Genomic DNA, 8250 nt, shown 5'->3' on the forward strand with positions numbered 1-8250 from the left:
GTTATGATAGTCAAGACCTTCTTGCTGACTGTATCCCTTGGCAACCAATCTGGCCTTGAATCTTTCAACTTCCCATTGGCATGATACTTGAACTTGTATACTCACTTTGAGTCCACAGTATTCTTTCCTGCAGGTAGATCAACAAGTTTTCAAGTGTGATTATCCTCCAAAGCTTGAATCTTTTGCTGCATAACTTGAATCCATCTAGCATCTTTGGCTTTTTGCTTGAAGGTTTATGGTTCTACCAAGGTGGAAAATTTAGATAGATAGCTGCCATAAGTTGGAGTAACATTATCACACGAAAGATAATTTGTCAATGGATACTTGCTGAAAGCTTTGTTTGGTGCCACATAGTCTTTCATCCAAATAGACTCTTTAGATTCCCTAGTAGACCTTCTGACATGTGCTGATGGTGTTATTGCCTATGCTTTTTGTGTGGTATTTTCATGTGTAGGAATTTCTTGTATTAACTCTGATTATAATGTTTCCTCTTCTTGTGATATTGTAACTTGTTCATGCTCTACACCTTCAATGACTAGTTCATCAGACTCAAAATTATTAGTTGTATCAGGTGTATCAGTATTTGTGTGAGTTTTCTGTAGCTCCTGATCTTGTATCTTCAGATCAGGCATGTCAAGAATCCAAGAATGACCGGTGTTCAAATTTTCAGAAAAAGGGAATTCTGATTCCTTAAAAACTATATTCCTACTTACAAAGAGTTGCTTGCTATCTAATTCCAACAACGCCTTTCTGTCTCTCATTATAACCCATAAGAACTACATGCCTTACCCTTGCAGCAAACTTATCACCCTTAGGTACAGTAGCTGCATACACAAATATCTTATTGCTCTTAAGTGATTCAGAGATGGAGACTTAAGAGTATAGTATTTCATAGGGACTCTTTCCTTTGATGGCTACAGATGGTAGCATGTTAATCAAATATACTGCAGTGGTGACACAGATGCCTCAGTACCTAATAGCATTTCGGACTAAAACTTTAAGGCTGCTTCTACCTCTAATATATGCCTATGATTTCAATCCACAACACCATTCTGTTGTGGAGTGTAAGTGCAACTACTCTGGTGTATCACACAAAGACCTTGCAAGAGTTCATTACACAGAAAATTAAATTTTTTTATTCCATTATCAAATCTTATTATCTTCACCATAGTTCCAAACTGATTCCTTATCATCGAAAGAAAGTTTTTAATAGCTATTATGACTTCTGATTTAAGCTGTAGTAAATGAATCCATGTGTATCGACTGAAATCATCCATAACAGTCAAGAAATTATATTTCTTATCAAAAGTTGCAATCTTATAAGGGCCCCAAAGGTCCATATAAATAAGAGAGAAGGGAGAATCAACTTTGGAGTTACTAGTAGGAAACACTAGTCTAGTATGCTTAGCTAGTGGGCAGACAGGACACTTATTCAACAATTCACTATTTACAACACTTCCTAAATTCATGTTCTTCATAGCAGTAGGTGAAGGATGTCCAAGCCTCATATACCATAGCTTGTAGTCTTCTCCAGTAACTGCAGCAGCTAATCCATGTGTTTTGACCTTATTTATTTCAATTGCTTTTTGTAATATGTACAGTCCAACATTCTCTTTACCAATCTGCTTCACCTTGCCACTGTAAATGTCCTGAAACAAAACAAAGTTAGAGAAGAAATTGACTGAACATGAGTGTTCCCTAGTTAAATTGGACACTAACAACAAGTTGAATTTGAAGTTAGGTATAAACAGCACATTGCCTATGGATTCATTTCCAAACAAGCAAGCTTCACCAACACATGAAATTGTAACCTTATCTTCTGTAGGCAGATGTATTTTGTCCTTAGAAATATTCTAGCATGAACTCCACCTTTTAGTAAGTTTCCAGTTGCTATTATGTGATGTGTAGCACCAGAATCAACAATTCATTCATATGTAAAACTACTAGTCATCAAGCAAGTAGCAATACCTGCCATGTTATCTTGGCTATCATTGGTGTCTTTGTTCAACAGTCTTAGGATCTGTTTGTATTGATCCTCATTGAAGTAAGGTCCTTTTCCAGCTAGAGTAGTCTGTAAATCAACAGTTAAAGAGCTTTGGGACTGAACATCAGCATTTCCACAAATATTTTTCACGACATTAATAGATTGTTGAGTTCCAAACTGTTCTCCAAAGTTTCCATTACCACGACGAAACTGTCCACCAGTGTTGTTGTTACTAAACTTCTTTTTTCCTTTAAAATCTTCAGGATATCCTATAATTTTATAGCAATTCTCCTTTGTGTGACCTTTATGTCCACAATGTTCACATTGCATAAAAGGTTTCTTTCCCCTGTATCTTTGACCTCTGCCAATATGATGACCAAAAGGTCATCTTATGTTTTAGAACTCGATTCCGTGTTCCAAGGCCTTCAAAATCTCATTTTATTCCTCCTTAATTTGCGTGCGCATTTCGGGCATATTTTCAGAAAGCTTTTATGTGGAAAGTTGAGAAAAATAATATTTTTTGCCTTTAAAAGTTGATTTAGTTGACTTCGATCAATATTTTGAGTAAACAAATCCGGACTCATATTTTGACAGTCTCGGTGGGTCCGTATTGAAATATGAGACCTAGGCGTATGCCCAGAATTGGATTCGTAGGTCCTTAGCCCGAGTAATGATTTTTTGTTAAAAATTATAAGTCTGAAAATCTAATGGTTTAAAGAATTTGATTAATACTTGATCTCATTGGTATTGGGCTCATATTTTAATTTCGAAGCCTGGTACAAGTTTAAAATAATATTCAAGTCATGCCATTGAAATTTGGTGAAAATTGGAGTTGATTTGACGTGATTTGGGGCATCTGGTTGATAAAATAGGAATTTCAAAGTGTTCTTAAGAATTTCATGTGATTTGGTGCTAAATTCATAATTCTAAGTGTTATTTTGGCGATTTGATCACACGAGCAAGTTCGTATGATGTTTTAAGACTTGTGTGCAGGTTTGGTTTGGAGCCCCCAGGGCTCTAGTTAGTTTCGAATATGCTACACAGTGATTTGAACTTAGGAAATTTCGCTGGTATGCTTCAGGTCTACAGACTTCGCATTTGCAAAGTCTGTCTTGCAAATGCGAGCCTCACATTTGCGAAGAAAGTTCGCATTTGTGAGCAGTAGGGCAGGGAGGGGACCTTCGCAATTGCGAAGCTTAGGATCGCAATTGCAATCAGCATTGGCCGCATTTGCGAACAATTGTTCGCATATGTGATGTTAGCAGGCCCAAGTCACTCTTCGCATTTGCGAATGCAAATACGATACCTGCAACTGGTCAAAAATGATTTTGGACGAGATTTTTCATCCATTCTTCAATTTTTCAAAACCTAAAACGCAAGAGGCGATTTTTCAAAGACTTTTTCTTCCCCTAATCAAAAGTAAGTGATTCTTAACTAGTTTCTTTCAATCTTTTACCTCTTTTTACAAGATTTCAACCTAGAATCTAAGGTTTTCATGGTGGAATTGGAGATTTTGGGTAGAAATTAGGGATTTTGAAATTTGGGGATTTAGACCCCAAATTGAGGTCGGATTCCAAAATCAATTGTATATCCGGGCTCGGAGGTGAATGGGTAATCGAGTTTTGGTCCGAATTTCGAGTTTGGACCAAGCGAGCCCGGGTGTTGACTTTTTCACAAATGGCCTAAATTGAATTCCTTGCTATTGTGGGTGGTTCCTAAGGCTTAAATTGAATCGTTTGGTTGGTAAATTGCAAGATTCTATTGGCCAGGAGGCTTGTGTAAAGGAAAAAGCTGTGGTTAAGCTTTGAGTTTGTCCGTGGGATCGAGATAAGTGTTGTGTCTAACTTTGACTCGAGGGACTAGGAACCTTTGACTTAATTGCTATGTGAAAACCCATGTGTGTGGCGTATAGGTGAGGTGACAAGTACCTATGCGCCACCAATTTATCTGTTTTGCCTGTTTTCTTCCCATTCTTAATATACTGTTTACTGACTTAATTGCTACATATTTCACTGATATTTCCATGCTTAATTGCTACTTGTCAGACATTATTTTTCATTGTTGAAGGTATTAGCTATTCCGTAATTTTATTATCTCATATTATTGGCTTTATTTGGTTTATCGGTCTTTTATGGTATATTTTGGATTGGTTTCGCTGAGTAGTATTATTTAAGTGAAGTTTCATAATTGTATAGCTTTCCATTTGCTTTGGTTTGAGATTTAAATATTGTGTAGAGTTTTGAGCTAAATTGTGAAATTTATGTTCTCATTGTGTGATTGGTACTGATATGGTGGGATCGGGTTGCACGCCGTAACATGAGTAATAAGGGTGATATATTAAGGAGGAATATGGGAGAATTGCTATTGTACGGTGAGATCGGGTTGCGCGCCACAACAGGAGGAATAAGAGTGATATATTGAGGAGGAATAAGGGTGAATTAATATTGTATGATGGGATTGAGTTGCAGGCCGCAACAGGAGGAATAAGGGTGGATTGATATGGAGTAATAAGGGTGAATATTCATATTGATATTGGTTATATGGTGGGATAGGGATGCACGTCACATCAGTTTATGTGTTTATGTATCTTTCTTCTACTGTGAAGTTATTATGTAATTTTGCATCTCACTTAAGGATTGGTTATAGCTGGGTTCTGTTGAGATAATTGAGTTCTGTATTCGTTCCTTGTAAGTTACCGTCTTATTTTGTTCCGTTCTTCATTTTGTTTTTATTATACATTGTATACATGTTGTATTGTAATTGCCCCGCCATAGCCTCGTGTCACGCCCCAAGCCTGGGGGAGAGACCGGCACCCAGTGCCTCACCTATCCCTGCATACCACTTGCAACTAAGAGACTCTAAACATGTAATGTCATACTTTGGTCATGGGCCACATTGCAAGATAATTGCGATGCAAAATATAAAACTGAATAGAGACTAACGCTGACTAAATATCAACATAAAGCTGGGCCGACAAGGCTGTCATAATTACTACAACTGGCAAGTCAAAAAATATATGTACAAGGCCTACAAGCCCAACATGATGCACTAACTAACATGATATATCTACAAGCCTCTATTGATAGATGTACTGTGATCGAAATATGGCTCCGACTTACCCTTCACCTATCCATATATATGCACAAGATGTACATCAAACTGGTAGACCCGACAACTCCAAAAGATGGGGAGCTTACCAATAAGGCTGAACTCGGGCAAACACCTATTGATGAGGTCTACCCGTCTGTATGTTCGAACTTGTACGCATGAAATGCAGCGCTCCCAAAAAAGGACGTCAGTACGAAATAATGTACCGAGTATGTAAGGCAATATATCTAAAGCTGAAACTAAACTGATAACTTCAACATATGCTTAGCTGCTGATACTGACTCAATTCTCTCAATATAATAAGTAAAATAGTTGTCCGGCCCTATAAGGCTCAGTACATGTATAATTGCTCTACCGTAGTAGGCTCGCTCATAGGCGCTCGACCATACTAGGCTCTGTATCTCGGCCAACTGGGCTCGCTCATAGGCATTCGGCCACAGTAGGCTCGGTGTATAACTTACCATCTGATCAGAGGTTGCCCAATAGGGGCTTACCTATCGATTATAGCTCGATGGTAATGAAAATACTCTAATACTGTATATATAAACTGTCTGCTCTCTTGACTGGAAGAAGAAAATACTTAATTGAATATGAAGTACCGATAAGGACAATATTGTAACTAACAAAACTAGGAAAATATACATAATTTGCGAGACTATCAAAATCTAATTTTTGGAGTGACTTTTGATAATGAAATTTGAGAGTGTCCAACGTTTCCTCCTAAGTTAATGCCTTCCTAAGAGTTTCCAGAATGATTCACGTTTTTGATATTGAAACTTTTGGAATGGGTTTGCAAGGTTTACTCTTAAATGTTTTAAGGTGGAGGTGTCTTGCTACTATTTTACGAAGATGACACCAAATGTAATGTGAGGATGAGTCACTTACATTGTTAGTGGCTTGCTACCACTTGGGGTGGGGTGGAATTTTTATTTAATCTTTATCACTTATTAGGTAATTAAGTAATGTCCCGTTACCCGGTAATTAATCAATTTCCCGTATAATTAAAAATTATCTCAAATTACTTAAAGTTATATTTTTTTTAATATACTTTATACATCATATTATCATGGTCATATGGTACCTCTTATGGTACTAGTCCATAAATATCGAGTAGTATCGCTCGGCCCGTATTTTATCCCATCGCCTACCTTCAACAAAACTTATTTTCTTTTATTTGTGAAACTTTATCCTTCATAGCTCTTACTTATTGCTTGTTATAAATAGCAAATATGCTAATCTCAAGATTTCATCCCCGAGTATACGTCAATTAATTGAAGACGAAACTTTAACGTACGAAAAACGCGAGATGTAACATCCTTCCCCCCTTAGAAACATTCGTCCTCGAATGTTTACTCTTAGATACTTTGAAATTTTTTTTGCTAGAGTCTCCTCTGTATATTAGACTGAAACCAACCTGTACACAGCTAGAAAATATACTATACACGCCATACATGGCCACTGTTTATACATAGCAACATTTGGCTTCACACAACTGTTCATCATAAATTCTGACAGTCACAATGAGAGCTTACCTGATGAGACCTACTAGCCTGAGTAGAGTTCTGCTGAGGTATACCTTAAATCTCGAGCCATATCTCTAGTTTGAAATAGGTGGGGGGTATTTAGACTTCATTTCTTCCTCCATTTCCCACGTTATCTCTTCCACATTCCTACTTCTCCATAAGACTTTCACGAAGGCTACCTCCTTATTTCGTAACTTGCGGATTTGTCGGTCTAGGATGGCAACTGAAATTTTCTCGTATGACAAGTCCTCTGTAATCTGTACATCATCCATGGGCACCACTCGGGTAGGATCACCAATGCACTTTTGTAACATATATACGTGAAAAATCGGATGAACAGACTCCAATTCTGAGGCCAATTCTAACTCATAGGCTACTTGGTCCACTCTCCGAATGATCCTATAAGGTCCAATATACCGTGGGATAAGTTTGCCTTTCTTGCCAAACCTCATCACACCTTTTATAGGTGACACATTTAAGAATACCTAATCATCAACCCCAAACTCTAAATCTCGTCTCCGCACGTCAGAATATGACTTCTGACAACTCTGAGCTGTCAATAGTCGCTCTCGAATAAGCTTTACTTTTCTATGGCCTGCTGAACCAGATTTGGCCCATGTAACCCAGATTCTCCAACATCAAACCACCCTATAAAAGATCTCCACCCGCGCCCATATAGAGCCTCGTACCGAGCCATCTAGATACTGGAGTGATAACTGTTATTATATGCAAACTCGATAAGAGGTAGATGTTCATCCCAACTCCTTTTAAAATCTAGCACATATGTTTGTAACATATACTCGAGTGTCTGAATTATGCGTTCGGCTTGTCCATCAGTTTATGGATGAAAAGTTATGCTGAGATTCACCTGAGTCCCTAGACCTTTCTGAAATAACCTCCAAAAATGTGCTATAAACTGAGCCTCAGGGTCAGATATAATAGATATTGGCACTCCGTGTAGTCGCACTATCTCTTTAATATATAATTTTCCATAAGCTTCTGCTATATATGTAGATCTGACCGGTAGGAAATGAGATGATTTTGTGAGCCTATCAACTATCACCCATATGGAATCGAACTTACGTTGAGAACGAGGTAAACCCATGATAAAGTCCATGTTTATCGCCTCCCATTTCCATGTCGGTATCTCTATAGTGTGCATTAGCCCTCCGGGCTTCTGGTGCTCTATATTCACCTGATGGCAACTAGGGCATTGAGCGACATACTCAGCAATGTTCTTCTTCATATCTTTCCACCAATACCCATCCTTAATGTCATGATACATCTTCATCGACCCAGGGTGAATGGAGTACCACGAATAATGTGCCTCTGACATAATTCTGTCTCGTAGCCCTGCTACATCTGGAACACACAAACGACCTCTGTATCTGAGAACTCCATATCCTTTGAGTTCTAACAACGGATTCTTTTGTTGTGGAACCCGCTCTCTCAACTCAACCAATTATGGGTCCTCATACTGCATCTCCTTTACTTCAGCTATGAGAGATGATTTTGCAGTATTTTGGAGTACAACTCCTCCATTTCCAGAGTCTACTAACCGAATCCCCAAACAAGCTAATTGATGAATCTCTCTTGTTAATTGTCTTTTCTCGGCCTCTACATGTGCTAAGCTAC

This window comes from Nicotiana sylvestris, chromosome 10 (assembly GCF_000393655.2).
Source record: "Nicotiana sylvestris chromosome 10, ASM39365v2, whole genome shotgun sequence".
NCBI lineage: Eukaryota > Viridiplantae > Streptophyta > Magnoliopsida > Solanales > Solanaceae > Nicotiana > Nicotiana sylvestris.